The following is an 18,112-nucleotide window of genomic DNA, read 5'->3' on the forward strand; positions in this document are numbered from 1 at the left end:
TGCTTGGACCACCCAAAACAACTCTTTTCCAAACTTGGATATTTATACCCCTCGGGTGCAGGACTGGTTGTTTTAACATCGCCCTGTTTCTTCACCCTCTTTCTCTCTCATTCAGACAAACCGTATGTATTTAATTCTTAAACTTTCTTCTCTAGTCCATTAATCACCTTTGTTGCAGCTGTCTGAATTCTCTACACTTTGCCAAAGTCTTTCTGGTAATGAAAGACCCACGCACACATGATCTTTGTATCTCCTAAAGCTCTGTCTGATAAAAGACACGGACTAATATGCACGCACACAGAAACACACCAGACGTTTTCCAAATTCGTTCTTTTTATAGAAAGAGCTTAGCCTCTTTCAGGCAGGAAGCAAAAGGCATTTGTCTTTTTAAGTTCCCTAACAGAGGTAGAAAAGTAACATACTGTACTTTTTTCAGATAAGAAACTGCCTGACTCCCAACTGTTTTCCATGGTTGCTCATCCTGCCTTGCAAAAGCGGTGTATTTATCGATGCCTTCCTCTTCCAGCTCTTTAAGGAAGCTCACCTGGAGACTTCACGTTCTGGTTTTCAGAAATTGTTCGACTCGCCTTCAGAAACTATTCAGTGAGTGCTTAACAGTACCCTATACCTGCCCTTCGCCTTCTCCTTTGCCGCCTTTATGGTATAAAAGCTGGGAAGGGAGACAGGTTGCAGATATGAACAGGGAAACTCAACACTCCCCTTCCTTGGCAATTTAGAACTTTAGGTTGCTGCTGGACCATAAAATAATGCAGAGAATGGAAAGTCTCCTTTGGAACCCTTCTGCTACTTGATGTGGAAGCACATCTTTGTTCCACCACAGACTCTGGGCTGATCTTGAGCAAGTGCATCACTGATCTCTGTGCAGCTGTTACCTTCTCTCAAAATGGGCTTTTATATATATAATATATGCTTTAACGTGTTTAAAAGCTGAATACTTTAAAGGCGATTCAGTAACTACCAACCACTGCGGAAGATTAACTTCCTAGCTATAGTTTGGGGTCAGATATGTAACAAAGACCTTGATTTTGCAGACAGATAAATACATGTGACTTCAAGTTCTACTTAATTGCAGCAAGAATAGGAAAAAACGGGGGAAAAGAGCACATACCACATCCAAATGCGCTTTAAACTGAACACATTCACTGCAAGGCAGGGCAGAGGGAGAAATGTCCTTGCAGGTTGATGCCACTTACCCATAGGCAAGTTCTCTGCTCTAGCAAGACAACTGTGAGTATCTAGCACTAGAAGTTATTTTATCCTTTGTAAATGTCCAGGGCATTTTCATAACAACAGAGTTGCAAAGAAAAAAAGAAAAAAAGCATGCTCATGCTCAAATAGCCACTGAAAACCTTAGTATTGATTTCCCTTTTCTAGTCTATTTGTATGCTTGCACTATCAAACACACAGTTTTATTCAGAAGTTAAAGAAGTCACCCAAAACTCTTCTACTCTTGCTCGCTTCATACCAACAAAACATGTACATGCAAATATCCTGAGCATAAAGAGAAACTCTTAAAGTCATTACGACATTATTTGTACCCTGAAGCGAGTCATAATTTGTATGCATCTTGCCAAGTACTTTCTGTCAAAGCTACAGTAATTATTAGGAAGCATGAAAGCAGGTGTCACTTCTGGCAAGTTATAAGATGGCTTTATATTCTCGGTTGCAATGGGATAAAAATGATCCCTAAAAAGAGCATAGCAGGCTATTACTTTACATCCAGTGTATATGTGAAACATAACAGTTGCTGCCTGTACTTTCTTTTCCCCTCTTTGGTATTTTAATTAAAGATTCAAACTCCTAAAAGACAAAACCTAAAAATATGTGCAAAATCAAACCCATTTTGCATAATTTCTATTTAGTTTCAGAACCAACTGTCAAGCCATCTGACCCTCATTTGCATGTGCTATAAGGCAGGCAGCCGAGCTCGCTTCCACCGCAGTGAGACACAGACTCTGTCCCTGCTCACTCCCACGTACAAACCTCCGGCTTCTCGGATGAATCTCTGCTACAGCACTTCAGGACAGAGGGGACAGTGATTGTTGTGATTACAGGGCTAAAACTTTTCCAACTTGGGTGCCTAATTTTAAACGCTGCACTCCATCTTTAGGCATCTGAATAAGCTGCTAGTGTTTCAAAGGTGCTGGGCGCCCAGCATCTCCTATTTGTTTCTGTCAAACTTGCCAAAAAGAACATCTGCTTTTAATTAATTCACTGAGAGCTGCAGGTACGCAGGACCTTTGAAAGCCATCCCACTTACTTCAGTCCCTAAATATAAATCCAGGTGCCTACCTCTAGGCAGTCAACTTCTAAAATGCTGAAAAAGAAAAAATACCATTATTAAATAAATATATATATATGTATTAAAAACACATGCAGATATACCCAAGGCCTTTGGATTCTTGTTCCATACTTGACGTATGACGTGATGTAAAAGAAAGCAGATCTGATATTGTCGGAAAGTAGCATTTCATGCTGTAACTGGAGTATGTGCATCGCTAATAACTAACATAATTATAATAAGGAAAGGCATTCAGGGAAACTTTCTCCAAAGGTTGCTCCTCTTCCTTGGATAAGCGACCAAGCAAAGCAACCCCCAAAAGTGGTTGTATTTATGCTAAGAGTTTAGGGAAATTGCAACTTTACTAGTGTGTTTATTATGCAAGTTTATTTTATTTTTCTTTCATTCAGCCAGACACCCACATTCTTGACAGTGTAGAACTTGAAAAAAAATTTTTTTTTATTTAAAAACTGCAAACAGAAGAAAAATACAGGCTACCACCTGCCCCTGCAAATCCTTCACCATGTGCATTTGTGCTCCCGAGCACGATGCAACTGACTACCTCGTAAAGAATAATAGTCAAACACAGCAGCAATATTCCACCCTACAACAGGGCACTGACTCAAAGGGCAACATGACAACACACATTTGCACGTACATAAAATGCTGTCCTGCATCAGGGACCAGGGATGCCATGCTGCAAGACCAGGAGGATGCCCTCCCAGGGCTGACCAGAGAAGATCCTGGCTCCGGAAATGAGCACTGCCTGCTGGAATCAATGGAGAGACTCACTGGTCTGGGGCTGCCCTATTTCTAAGCAGGACTTGCCAGGTAAGTGCACGTGTGTATCTGCATGCGTTGCAAGGGTGCAGGATCATGCCTATGCTTTGGATTAAAAAAAAATTGCACAAACCAGGCCTACAGTACACACACAACATGCAGTTAGTTTGTATCTGAGCAGGGGTAAAAGGCTTGTATTGCCACGCCTAAATCCACACAGTTTCAGACACCGTACTATGGCTCCAACTGAGCTACCAGAGGCACAAAAACCTCAGAACAAAGAAAAAAAAAAATTATTACCGTTATTATTTTCTAGAAAAAGAAAGGCTCAGACTCCAAGCAGGCCAAATCTTTAGGAAAGGGGCAAGAGGATGGCAGGGGAAAGGGAAGAGGAAGGGAAAAGGGAAAGAGAAGGAAGCCAAGCCTGGGGAAATCCAGAAATATATTTATGGAAGTTCTACATAAGGCTCATGTAATGACAGGACAGTCCTGTCTGGTTTTCACCAGGACCAGGACCAGGAGGGTGCCTGGCCCTGCCCTGCCTGCAGCATCCTAAAGAAGCCGTGGTTTGCTTCAAGCAAGCCATTACCCTTGCTGTCATTTCAAAACTTCTCCCTCCACTAGCCCTGCTGGCCCGGTGACCACATGTGCCACCACTTCCCCCGCCATGCCACATCCCCAGAGCCGGTGCTGCCCCAGGCCTCGGCATGAGAGCTCTCCACAGCCAAGGTGGCACTGAAGGACTTGCCCTGTCGATCTTTGTTTGCAAATTCTGCACCTTGACTCTCATGCACAGCCCACTCGCAGGCACGCAGGCAACCACCACCACCTCCTCGCTCACAGGAGCCCCAGCAGGCTGCAACCCAGCTCGCTCCGTAGCCATGCCGAGGCAGGCTAATCCCCACACCTGCTCCAGCAACACATTGAGGATGGATCTTTAATCTTTGCAAACAGGCAGTTGTTCCCCCTGCCCATCAGCAGCAGCCACATCTTGCTGCCACTCGCACCAAGGCAGGGAAGAAACGCCAGAGCTGCTGCCCAGCCATTGCCGCTGCAGGAAAACCTGACCCGGTAAAGCAGCCAAGGCCATCAAGCTCCATCAGCGTTTCAAGTAGATGCTCCTTCCGCTCCTCCTCATGCCGCGTCTCAGTGCTTCTCGTGGTGCACATGGGAATGGGAGATCGGTACAGAGCATATCTACAACGCTCCCTCTGCTCGCTGCAACAGGATCTGCCTTGCACACCCGCCCTGCCCTTCCCACGGCGCGAACGATCTGCCAGAAGCATAACGGGGCTATGGGGATGGTTTAGGGGCAAGGAAGGCTGGTCTTTCCTTGATACACCAAGGAACTGTCTGACACGGTACATGTGCGAGGGTTGTGCGTTGGAGAATGTCTGGCCAAGAGTGTAGGGGGGATTTCACCACCAGGGATGTCTCCTTCCCTTACTTCAGTTTGGACCTACAGCTACAGGTCTTAAGCTTTGCGGGGACTTCAGTACAGCACAATCAGATACTCTGCAATCTTATCACTGTTGCATATTTATTGTTCATAAATTATGCTTGGGAGAGCAGTAGGCACAACAAGCCATCACTCACTGAGGCAAGTTTCTGCTGTGTGTCAGAGCGCTGCACTACACTTTATTAGGAGCATTAAGTGGACACTGGCAGGAGATGAGTCTCTGCTGCTCCTCCTCTCCATCCCTGTTCCAATTTCATCAAAACATTCTCCTTGCATTGCTTTGGTTATCTCTTGGAAGGGGAAATATTTTTTTTTAGTGCACAGGACAATACACTTAACAGGAAAGCCTTTACCCAAAACAAACATGCTTCTGTAAGAAACTTCTCTGCTGAATACTTAGATGAAGGACCCAAGACCAAAAGCGTGTATAACTCCTCAACCCCATGTCAGAGTGAAAACACAGCGGGGGTGGGATGCACTAATGCAAACCCCTGTGCTCTGGGTCCCAGGGAGCAGGGGACTGCAGGCTCAGAGAGGTGGGTCTTGGCACCGGCCTCCAAAGACCAATAATTTTGTCTGGGAGGCAGCAGGACTCCAAAAAAGTCTTGGACATTATCCTCGAATGGTTTCCTTGATGAGAAGCCTGCAAACAATGTGAGAAGAAAATGTTTCTACAAGTTTCTACATTTATACTAACGGGCTGTTACCAGGAGGATGTGTCGATCCGGTTAAAACCAGGCTGATGGCGAAAGCCCTGATACACAGAGCTGAGCTGGGCCATTAAAAGCGAGGAGACAGCACTTGGGTTTGATTTACTTCAGGGAAAGTGCTCTCCAACGAGGTGTGGGAGGGAAACAGGGCTGCAGTTTGTAGGCGGAGAGGCAGCAACCCTTTAGGAAGAAGCATTGGTACCTGCAACTGAAATAAAGCCAGCTAAAAGCTGGTGAGGCTGATTCGAAAGCCTTGAAACCTAAAGCACGGACACCTAAGCCCACTCTTCTGGGCGCTTCTGCAGGTGCTGCTGCCCCAGCTTTTCACGCCACAGGCTTGTGTTGTACAGCCCCGCAGCCGAAACACGTGTGTTTTGTGCTACAGTATCCTGTCACGCAGGGACAGCTGCGAGAAACACTCTGTTTGCAGGGAGACGGAGGAGCATCACTCGTCTTCCCTCTGGTGTCAATAGGAAACAGCAGAGAGCTGCTGACAGAACAAGGACGTCGACCTCACCGAGGGTATTCCCAAGGGTGCATGCAAAAAACTGCAGGCGCGACCCCATTTTCCCTGCACCTTACTACCCCGAAAACACTCAGAGCAGCCACTTTGAAGGGGCTAATCCACCCACTGCAGTATTTCTGGTAATGACTCACAAAATCCCACACAATTCTGATACCATTTTCTTGATAAAACCAGCTGCCAAAATGAAACTATACATGTGGTGGCTGAAAAAAAAAAAGAAAGGAGGAAAAAAAAAAGTGGAAAAAAAAAAAAGCAGTGGAACATGAAACCGACAGTCAGCGTGCGGCGCGAGAACAAAGCTGATCGCTGCGCACAGACCCTCTGCAGACAGGGGTTTGAAAGACGGGCTCTGCAGCCTGCCACCAAGAATTTGCCTTCTTGTATGTTGCGACTTACACAGATGTTCGCATAATTTCTTGCATATGGACAGCAAAAGGAGCATTCATTTCAAGAATGACGTGATTGTCGAGTGGTAAGGATAAGAAGGGAAAACTTTCAACATGTATCCAATGATACAGCTAAGTGAGAAGCCAAACTGCTCCCAAATGCACTCAAAGAGCTTCTCATGAAGTCAATGTCAAAATTCGGATGAGATTTCATAGCGCTCTTTCTTGCTCTCATTTAAAAACCCAAACTGAATTACACTCCAGCATCTTACAGTGAGATTCAGGAGCACAAAACATATCAGAGCATCACAGTGCTCACTCACCACATTTACTAAACTTGCTCTGAAAAATGTTTTGACTATTTATAGAGAAGCCAAGGGGGAAAAAAAATGAAGATGCTTGCTGGGCTGTTGGGGTTTTTTTTTGGGTTTTTTTTTTTTTTGGCAGACTTCATTTGAAAGCAGCCAAACTCCCTTCTGTTTCTGTGAGGCAAAGTAACAGAGCACTGGGTGTACTGAGGTCACAGGAAGAGACTGCTTACACTTGTGCTTAAATTTGTGAGAGTGTTGTACGAGGTGCTTTGCCCTAAACGTACTGAACTCCTGCTTAAGCCTTGCCTTAAGGAGAGATGCTGCTTACCTGCTGCCTTAAGGAGAGATGCTTAGCCCTTGTAGGGCTCCAATCCAAAGCCTCCACCAGGTTAGTGGCTCATATTTCGCTCGCTTCAAGGGATGCAGGACCATGGCATGGGAAGTGAAAACACCTAGCGCTGTTTTTGGGGGCCCAGCGCCCCGCAGGATGGAGCTGTCACACAGCACCAGTGAACTGGGAAGGGATGCTGGAGCAAATTCACCCTTGTGACAAGTAAAGCATATACAGAATTTTTTATTTGGTCCATTTTGACAGAAGAAAAGGTAACAAATTTGTGTTCAAATAGCTGTCTGGAGAGAACATGCAGCATCTGAAGGACAGTGCCAGAAAATTCCAATTAATTTGATTTATTTTCACATGATTTTTTTTCAATTCAATATACTGAATGAATTCCTGAAATGAAACAAAACTTATATGAGGAAAAAAGCAGGTAAGGTCATTTCCGAGGTACTTCCCAGCAACACTTAAAAAGCGTAGGTGTCTGTCCAAAATAAAACTGACTGCAAATGGCTCTGAGAGTGTGTTTACACATTGTCCTCCCTATAATAGCATTATTATCATCAGAAACCTCAAGTATGCTCCCGCCTTCCTTCTCAGCTGGGCAAAACAACAGGTTTTAAGAGCTGCCACTGGTTCAGTGAACAAAAAGGCTGTGAAACTGCCCTGTCAGCTGCTTGTAACACGTCGCCCTCCCCTGTATATTGCTCTAATAATCTGAGCACCCAGAGTGCAAGAACTCTACGTCACCTCCTCATCCTCATGCTTTCTAAACCAAAGAGTAAAAACGAAAAAAGTAAGACAGCAGAAGGGAGTCACTTTGGAAAGTTGAGCAGCACCAAACAAAACTGCTAACCTTCTTTTGGCAGGGTGGAAGATTTGTATAACACTTTTTCCTCCTGCTAAATGTATTTACTCTTAAAAATCAACTTCCTCTGACACTATTTATTGCTGCATGTTGCTCAGTGGTTCTGAGAAACTGCACGGAAAATCACGTTACACTTGTTAAATTGACCCTACAGGACCATACCACCAGTGCGTACATCATCCCAAGAGGCAAGCCTGCCAAAGTCATGCTGTGCATATCATCACTAAACCCAAGACAAAATGTAAATTTGGCTGTATCGTAGCTGATTTGCATAGCTTTCCATTGGTTTCATACAACCTTTTTACAAAATGCCAATTTACTTCACTTTCCTACAGCTTATTGCCAGTGTGAGGTACTTAGGGCTTTTATGCAAGGCAGATTTAGTAGTTAAAACATTAAAAGACATAATTAAATGCTTTTTGGAAATAGAACATAGCCTTCAACGTGACAACATAAGGCACAGTACTTTGAGACACAGAAATGTTAATGTCCCTTTGCAAAGGTGCAGACCTCTCTCTCTCACATGCTGAGCTGCACAGCTTTTTCTTTTTTTTTATCTGATCTGCAAAAGCAGAAATATTTGCTTGCAAACTATGAAGGGCCTGAATCCAGTTACTGAGTACACATTTCACTCACATTGATATCAGAATGGATGGCTGCCAGTTTAGTGTCTTGGCTGGCATTCAAACACGCTGATTGCTGAGCCTCCTCTGATTCGGAGTTCATGATTTAAAAAAAAGGGAAAAAAAAATCCCCGAACACGAAACAAAAAACCCTCCACAAACATTTCTGAGATGCTACTGGGCTAATTTTCCCCTCCTCCTCTTTTGTAAGCTCAGTCTCTGGAAGCGAACACATACAAGTAGCACACTCTGTCAAGACAAGCAGCTAGGGAGTTTGGACTTTATCTCCAGAGCTACGATACAACGAACATTAGATCTTTCCTAGCCAAGCAATTTTCACACGTGTACCAGGGGCCAGCCCTCACTCAAGTCAGCAACAGAGGAAAAGATCTGTTTACACTTCCATATCTTAACTCGGAAAAAAAAAAGGAGAAAAAAAGAGAAAGAAAAACCTGAAATGTTCTGAGACTTGCCACAGCCGGGTAACAAGGGAACGGAAAGGCTGCTTGCCTTACAAAACCTCTTTTTTTCCTTCTTTTTCCTCACTACTAACTACCAAAATCCACCAGATTCAAAGGCAAGCCAAGAACTCCTTGAAGCCCCTCTGAAGTCCCCAACACCTCATCTCTGAGCACATTACTTGACGCGGCTGGCATGCTGTGCGAGCCCTGCTTTCTCTGGCACGGCAGCAGACGCTGTAGATCAGGCCACTTAGACATTTCAATTGAACTTGACAGGTGTTGGTTAATAGGCTCTACAATACGTTTGGGAAGGGCCGCCTGGAATTGTAAAATGGTTTATTATGACAGTTTAATAAGCCCGCTGCAGAAGACAGTTCACTGCATTATTTTCTAAGACTATACATGTAAGTGACCAAAATCTGAACTGTTTGGCAATACACGTACAACCTATAACTCATTCAATTAATGGCACATACATTCATATAGTATCCGTACAACTAGCAGACAACTGGACCTGATCCTGCCGGTCAGTCTGGGAGCCCCTCTGCTCCTTGCAGGATCAGTCCTCCATGTATTACCTCAATTCACAGAAATCAGGTATATCCATTCAGTGATAATTGCTTGGACTAATTATTAGAAAATTCAATTTATGTTAATTTGCCTGAGGGGAGGGGAGCATAAAATTAACTTGACACATTTATTTAACTTTTTACAGTATTATTATTATTTAAAATTTATGACAGCATTATGCCCAGAGGCCCCAGTCAGGATCAAGATCCCACTGTGCTCGATATCCCACTGGATGTGTGTGAATGTCCTCCCAGCTTAATTTTGAGGCAAAGGCCCCATCCCTGCAAACTGTTACGCAAGTGCTTGCCCCAAAGACTGGGAGCGAGGCCATGGAAATTAAAAGCGCGTTAGTCTTGATAAAGTGAAGCAGGTGCATTAAGTCACCACATCCTACCATGCACTGGCAGCCCACACCAAAAAGGCTCTTATTTTGGACGAAAGTGACAGTTGACTCACTTTTGGTTTTACCATTAAACCCGTAGACACAAACATCCCCTCCTACCTACTGCAGCCTTTTCTTGCTTCTGTCTTATAAACGGGACCATCATCCAGCGAATGAAAAAAATCACATGTGGAGTGAAAGGCCCCAGAAAAGAGAGAAGATAATGTGTCAGTAACTGAACTGGGGAATTGTCAGAATCTCACCTTTTATTTTAGCTGCACAATGTGTAACAACACAATTTATCCTTGCCACGAACTTCGAAGGGTATTTCCCTGAGAAAAGTTGCTAGCTGTTCCACCTGCCTTCATTTCTGGACATACAAATAACAACCCTGAAAGGTCACCATTTGGATGATCATAACCCCTCACAGTCCTTGAATAAGTGGGCCTTTTTATTTATATCCAAGTATGCTTAACCTCATTAAACAATTGTACTTGGTCAGACAATATTATCAATATGATCTATATTAATCAATACGCTATCATTAACTGAAACAGATTCAAATATTTTATAATATTTCATCAGAAGTAGGGAAAACAGGAGCTTTTCTGAGTTAGGGCCTTAAAATTAAACTCTTCATAGTACTGGCTGTACTGACATAAGTTACACAAAAGAGTGAAGAAGGAACTGCTGAGACAGGGAATGGTTCCTCCAGGAGTCATTAGCAGACCGTCAGAATTAGCAGACTATTAGGATTAGACTATCTCTTCCCCTGGCTCTTTGATAGTGTTTTAGAAAGGAGCATCCGTACTGTATGCTCTTTGCGTTTGCTGGGGTTGAAGGGCACCACACAGAAGTCAGGGTGATCTAACTTTCAAGAAGCTTCAGAGGCTCCTCAGCTCAGGGGCAGGGGGCATTGTCAGCAACGTGCTCCACTCCCCAGTCTTCCCCATACCACAAAGAGAGGCAAGATGAGCACAGACAAGCAGAGAGAAAACTGAAACATCGGAAAAATATTCACTTGAGTGGGCTGTCCTAACAACCTAATTTCAGCACAGCATTTCAGGAGGGGTGAAGGCAGGCAAACTCACCTCTAAGGCTGCTCCTCCACAGCAAACTTGCCTCCCTGTGCCCAAACACCACAAAGACCTTGGAGCAGATTTAAACCCCAAACTCACACACTGGCGTAGCAGGTGGAGTAAGGACTTTTCCAGAACTGCTGGGTTTTATTTCAGAATGTAAGTTGGGTAAATGTATCATCTGCTAGCCTTCTACTTTCCTCTGCTTCTCCTTCTGCTGCAGCTCACTGGAGCTGTTTCAAGGTCCCATTAAATATGTCAAGCCTTTTACACGCAACTGCAACCTCACAGCACAAAGCAAAACGGAGGCAGATAAAAGAAAAAGAAACCATCATTTAGCCACACACAAATTCTGTGTATTTTGCATATCACTCCTAACACGGACTGGCAGCCCACACCAAAAAGACTTCTGTTTGGGAAGAAAGTGACATTTGAGTCACTTTTGTTTTTATCATTAGATATGAAAACATCAAACATCATCTTCCAACTAAGTGCCTCCTTTTCTTGCTTCTATCTTATGAAGAAGGGCACATGTTTCAGTGGTCCTTTAGAGCACTGCCTGCTTGACTCAGCACTGTGACATCTTTTGGTGAGTGCAGGTCGCCCCATAACTGATGGAGTGTGCAAGATGCCACCCATGGCTCTGCTGAGCTGCCATCCTGCCAGGATGCGTTACCACTCCGATTTTGAACACTGGAAAGGTACATAAAGAACAGGTTTATGAAATGCTGTTTCTGCTGCCTGCAGAAAGCACTGGCTTTGCTTGCTGCTGCTCCTCCTTTCATACTACTATTTTCTGCTGAAGAAGAGGCACTTGAACTGTGCTGGCTCTTCCCCTGTGGCCCATGCTTTGCCCATTCTAGCCCCAAGAACAAGACATTTTTCTTAGATATGCAGTGAGATGAACTTCTCCGAAGGGGGAATTTAGTCCTTTTAACACTTTACTCCTTCTAATGGTTGGCTCTAGTCTTTTTAAATCCTAAAATAACAACATCCATTCTTTGACAACAGGCTTTAAAAAAAAAATCAAATTAACCTGCTTACTTCAAAATCATGCTCTCATAATTTTAGCTGGCACGTCATGAACAAAATGGTCTAGAACTAACCTCAAACAGTCATCTGGAGAAAAACAACATATTTTCCCATGTCATCACCACTATAGCACATACTAACCACAACTATTCAGCCTGTCAATTTTCAGTTTATATTATGATAACTTTACCTAAAAGCATTTCGTGGTTCAAAAACAGCAAGTGCAATGCCAAGGAAAAATATGCTGAACTGAAGAGCATGGCAGCGCTGGTGTAAGGAATGTGCTTTCTGCAGAACGGGAAGCAGAGTAAAAAGATTTCACTGAGGGCAATGGCCTTCTCCAAAATTCCCCAAAACACTGTTTGAGGTTGGCTTAATCCCGCAGACTAATCATGGTAGGTTGTGAAGAAAGAGGCTTCGTTTGGTCCTCAGGTGGTGAATTTTCCCCCAGAATCTCCAAGAACTGTGATGAATGGGCAAAGGAACACATTTTTTTACTTGTAAAAAAGTAAAAACACTTTTTTACTTGCTTTAGCATCTCCACTTCCACACATAGGAAGGTTTTTCATGTCCACTAAGCATTTAAGAGAGGTAAAAAGTAGAGATTCATGGGAGTCTGGACAGGGAACTATGCAAGAAGCACAAAAGCAATGCATTTTAAAAGGACTTCAGCAAATACACTTTTAGCTGTGCAATCCCCAGGATTCACAAGGAACTAAGAATTATACAGTCTTCAGTTACTTTCCTCATTTTAAGGAGGACAAAGGCAAACCCATCATTAACAAAGCACTGTGGTTCAAACTCTATACTAAAACCCCCTCGACTTTGACAATCATACGCCCACACTCAGGCCTCAAAAATATTCTCATGCTACAACACTGCCTGTGTCATCACTCCAGAAGCAAACGAGAAGTCACTGCATCGCTCCCCAGTGATCTGGAGCAAGGAGAGGATGGTCATGACTGCATGAACTTCAGCTAGATGGTTAGGGAGGGACAAGAAACCAAGCAAAAAAAACTAAACCAAATGAAAACAAACAAAAAACCCCCTAGAAACCTATGAAAACTGCCTCCAGCCCATGCTGCAACTCTTCTCTTTGTAGCGATTTGCCCAAAGTTGGGCCACAGCGGCATCATGCAGGTTTCCATAATAAATTAATTGGTAGCTTTGCTTTTGTGGGCTGCAAGAGCAGTCTGAGCCACTTTGCTTTGACTGTACCTTCCCTGCCCCTTGTCCTCAGCAGTACTGTGACTTCCTAAGGTGCAGCTTAGACACACCAGGGCAGCTTTCCTCCTGAGGATGAATGGCAATGCATTTCCCCTTCTTGCTTTTGGTGGGAGACACACTGAAGGTGACATGCTCTCCTAGAGGACAGCCGATTTCAATACTGGCTGGACTCCAAATGAGCATCTTTTAAAGGGCTGCTCTGAAGCCAGGCATTGCTCCCCCCTCCTCACTTTTATGAATTAGGAAGGACGTGTGTCACTGTGTGTCCTCTCTGGACAGATCTTCTGTCTGGAAGGAAGAAGGAAACAGTATGAAAAGGGCAATGATGGGGAAAAATGGGTAGGCGCCCTGCAACTGAGCTTGCATTTATTTCAAAAGTGAGTGGTTATCCGACTACGGTGCCTCACACCCAAGACTTACAGTCTGAGACACAAGTTTGAGCAGATCTTCCATGATCTCACGGTGAGTCTGAGAGAGACTGCATCCAGCACTCACAAAATACACAGCTGCGTTCCTCCATTGCTCTGACAGCGATTCATGTCAATGAATGTACTGCTGCTAATACGCACTGAGTTCCCACTCCAGATGCCAAAGCCGTGCTCCGCACAAAGCTGGGACTGTGTGGTGCCCAGGCACAGCTTGCTATTAGCTGTATTTTCCCCTCATCTCATGTACGCTTTAAGGGAGCCACTAGGAGAAAAGCAGTAGCATTGCAAGTTGTGTCCAACCACTCAATAAACTAACCTCAATTTTTTTATCCAAGTACTGCAACTCAGCAGTTCTACTATGGGATCCCAGAAAGCATGAGACATTCTTAATTTAGCAAGAACAACTGCATAATGTGTCAACTACTGAAAATCTCAGTGTACAGCAGAAAATGTTTTGAGTCAACAGACTGAAAAGCAACGCTGCTGGATTTTTGTTTGATTTTACAGCATGTTTGACGTTTTCAAGATGAGACTTAAGGAGATGTAGCATCAGATTTGAAATCTTACTTCTCTGCTTGAATCTTTCATTATTTTCAGACTGCAATATGCTTTAGTTTGATTTTTTTTTTTAAATATATAACCCATGTTTCACAGTCGAGGCTTTATCATGTTCACAGTACTTAAATGTGTACCTAACTTTAAATTAGAGAAGCCAATTGAAATCAAAGGGATAAGGGGGTGTTAAAAAGGTAAGTGTGCCCTGAAGTGTTGTCCTGAACAGGTATTAGACTTAAGTATGTGATTAGGTATCCCTAAAATAGGTCTTCCTTGTCTAATAATAAGCACAGGTCACAATATACCTTGTGTATCAAAGGGTAGCAAAAGCTGTGTGTCTTGAGGAGAAAGACTGAGCAGAGAACTGGAAGCCTCCAGGCATCACATAGGATTGTTTTATTAGAAGGAAGATTAACACATAAAGGCCAAGGATAAAGCTGAAACTCAAGAGGAAAATGAGTCAGGGTAGTTGTTCCAGATGGCAGAGCCATGTGGGATGAGACTCCACCATCTACTGTGGAAATAAAAAGGAAGAAATGAAAACTTAGTGTTGAGAGAGCATATAAGACTGACAGGAAAATAAGAAAGAACTGAGAGTAGTACAGGGAAATTAAAGGCAGAGTGATGAAATGAGGCCTTCAGAAATTCTGAAGTGCAGCAACACCACTTCGATCAGCCAGTACAATAAAGGCTCCGTCACCTTGCTTCAATAAACCTAAACATCTCAAAGTTTCAGTTCTTGTCTCCCACCTCCTCCACATTCCCCCTCTTTTGGTCAAGACATCGGGTTTGACAGATCATGTGGACAGCTGCTCAGGAGCATCTCCCACCATGTACTGAAAGGACAGATGATTTGCAGTATTCCATTACTGCTGCTTCCAGGTCCAACATCATAAATGAGTAAGACAGAATTATGTCAGATGGTGTCTTGGACAGCTTAAGACTAATGGGAAATTTTAGAAAGTGAAAATTAGGCTGAATATGATATAAGACTTATTAACAATTCCTTAAGGGAAGTGGAGGAAGCCACGAGGTATGGACAGTGGGAATTTAATAGGGCAAAACAATTAAAAATGCATTGCAGGGAACTGTCCCATCTTGTCAGGAAAACAGACATGGCGTGATCTACACAAACAGGTCTCCTGCACCTCTTACTTCAATGCAAACATGAAACTAAAACAAAAAGAATAATAAAGTGTGAGCTAACAGACAAAGACTTGAAACTATTCTAGTCAAATTCCCTTTGATTCAAAGCTGTGACTTTCAGCCAGAAGACAGAGGTGATCTTCCTGGCCTAGTTAGTCCACTCACTGCACAACAGCCCAGACTACCATTGGCACAACGACTGCAAAGGCAGGTTGATTTGGGAGCCAATGTACACACTCTGAAATCTCCATTCTCCTCCACGCACACATATACAGGCACATTATGACCTCTTTGGTTTGGGGAGTCTTTTTATTACCATTTATGTATTGAAATACGTAGCCAAATGGGGCTTTGACTGAGGCCTACAAACCTAATGCCGTAATAGTAATAATAACGAGTTTGATATAAGAGATTCTTATTAAAACAGCAGAGAAGTACACATCACACATATAATCCCTGAAAAATAATTTCAGAGACACGTCTGATCTTGACTTTCTGTACCGAAGGCCTAACCTAGAGTCTATGAAGTCAATAAAAAGACTCAGAGGCTTCAAAGCTGACTTTAGGCTACAGTATTTTTCCATGACTGATGTTTTCCAGTCATGTTCCTTCCTGGTCACGGCTTCTCCATTTCAAAGCAACGGAACTTTACATCCACCTAAACTAACATAGTTCAAAAAAACCAGACCTGAAGGTAGTTTAAGAGTTGGTCTTCACACAATTATCTCAGCAGAAGCCACAGAGCCTGTGGTCAGCTGGCTACTTGCTTACCTGTCCTTCTTCCCAGTGAAATAATGCTTATTTAATTATTCCTTTTTAAAAAAAACAAACACTCAATTTTCAAATCTCTTACCTCTTGCAAAATATAAACTCATTCTTCCAAGACACAAAATGAAATCTGATTGCTTTAAACTATCTTGGATTTATCTGGGTGCATGACTGAGACATCTAACTGCTACAGCCATGTACATTAGCACACCAGACACAAAGTAATGCTAAAACCCAGGCTGCAACTCCTGCATATCTTTCACACTTATTCTTTCAGCCTTGAGGATGTTTTCTTGGTTAGTCAACTTTAAATCTATCTATTGTATATACAGTACTATTTAAAAACAGCACTCAAGTGTACAAGATAAACATGTGCTCCCACTGAGTTACTAAACACAAGATAATAAATTTGCATCCCTGTGATTATTACTAGTACCATGCAGCTGCCTTCAATGTACAGAGCAATACAAAACCAGAGTGCTGTGCCAAATAAGTGAGTGGCCCCGTGCAGAAAAAGGCCAGCGCTCTGGAGGCACAGAGCTGTGCACTGGAGAAATTCAGCAGTCACTGAAAACAGGTCCTGCCAGACATTAAATGTGTACAATGAGGACAAAGAGATGATTTCTTCATGAGATGGGAAGGCTCTTCCACTTGGATACGTAGGAAGAAGCCCCACAGTTGCAGGGAGAAAAGGCAGCTCTAAATTTGCATTTACTGCAGAAGTAAAATGTGAGCAGCGTGGAGGGGAAGGAGCACAGGAGTTTGGTTGAAGGTACCAGGAAAGATGCAGAGCTCCTTGTGGCAGAGGAACCCAGCTCTGCACAGAAGAGGAGTGAAAACATCCCAGGAATATGAGGAAGGCATGTTCAGAGCAGCTAGAAACAAAACCATCACCATGATTTCAACCAGGAAATTGAGTTGGAGCCCTTCTAGTAACACATCCCATTCTACTGAAGAACGGCGAGAGCAGGATTCGTGCTCCGCATCTCTGCTGTCCCTCCACATTCACCCATCTCTGCACTGTCTTCCCTCTGGCATCTTCCAATAGCCAGCCTTGCTCCACATCCCACCGCACTGGCCTGGCACCTGGGCAAGGGCTGCCGTGGCCCGCTGGATGCAGTGGTGGGGCTTGCTGCCGGCCACCGCCAAAGAGAGTCAGGCAAGGGCAGAGCTTGGCTGCCTCTTCCCCCTCGGTGTCAGCACTAAGCCATGCCTCCCACCTACCCTGCCTGAGGAGTTTAGCAACAACAACAAAAAAATGGTAGGAATTGAATTCTCTTTGCGATTTCTACTTCCTGCCAGATTTGGTGTGAATTAGCCAAGACACTCAGTGTTATGGGAGGCGGGGGCACGGGGACAAACAAGCAGACAGACAGACATCATCACCACCATGCACACCTCACTTCCTTGGAATCCACACTAAAAACACCCAGGCTCTGGAGCAGAAATACTCATGAAAACATTTCATAATGCTTTACCAAGGAGTGATATCAGTATCATTATCTCCATTTTATGGCTGCAGCACTGACTGGTCACGACATGCCTCAAGTCACCCATCAGATATCTTTTCCTTCTGGCTCTGCCACTATGTCTCCCGATTGCAAGTCAGTGCCCCACCAGTGGAGTCATCCCAAACCGCAGGCTGCAAGAGAGGAAAGGGCTGCAGGAGTAATACATGAATATCTAAGCACTGGTTAGTCTCTTTGCAGACAGCAAGGAAAGGAAAGAATTTTAAAGGTACGATAGAAACCAAGAAATGCAATTCTCCTCCCAAAAGGCAACACCTGCCTCTACCAGGTTCAGTGCACTAGGCGTTGTAGATGCATTTCATGAAAAGGCAGCGTAGGAGAAGACTTATTGCAACCAGTGTATGTCACAGAGGTGTTTGCTTAAATTAAGAAACAAGCCAGAACCAAAACAGAAACCCAAAGTAGTCTGAGGAAGGGAGAAGGTGGGATCTGAACTTCAGCTTTCCGATAGGGCACCTACCGTATCTGTATCATGACCTGAGCTAAATGCTTTGATCCAAACACCATCAGACTTTAACTTAGATTAGCTTTTGTCTCTACCCACTCTTCTCAAACTCTTGGGGGAACCACTCTAAGAAACCCATAATGTTTCCACTGTGCTTCAAATCTAACCATGCTTAGCATTATTTGGCC

The 18,112-nt window shown here is 43.7% G+C and overlaps 1 protein-coding gene across 13 annotated transcripts in view; it reads right to left on the minus strand.

The window, feature by feature from the left end:
- The window catches only part of ATXN1 (ataxin 1), a 371,277-nt gene that overhangs the window by 57,924 nt on the left and 295,241 nt on the right, over window positions 1-18,112 (minus strand). The gene's annotated exons all lie outside the window — the stretch shown is intronic.

Source organism: Larus michahellis, chromosome 2 (assembly GCF_964199755.1).
Source record: "Larus michahellis chromosome 2, bLarMic1.1, whole genome shotgun sequence".
NCBI classification, from domain to species: Eukaryota; Metazoa; Chordata; class Aves; order Charadriiformes; family Laridae; genus Larus; species Larus michahellis.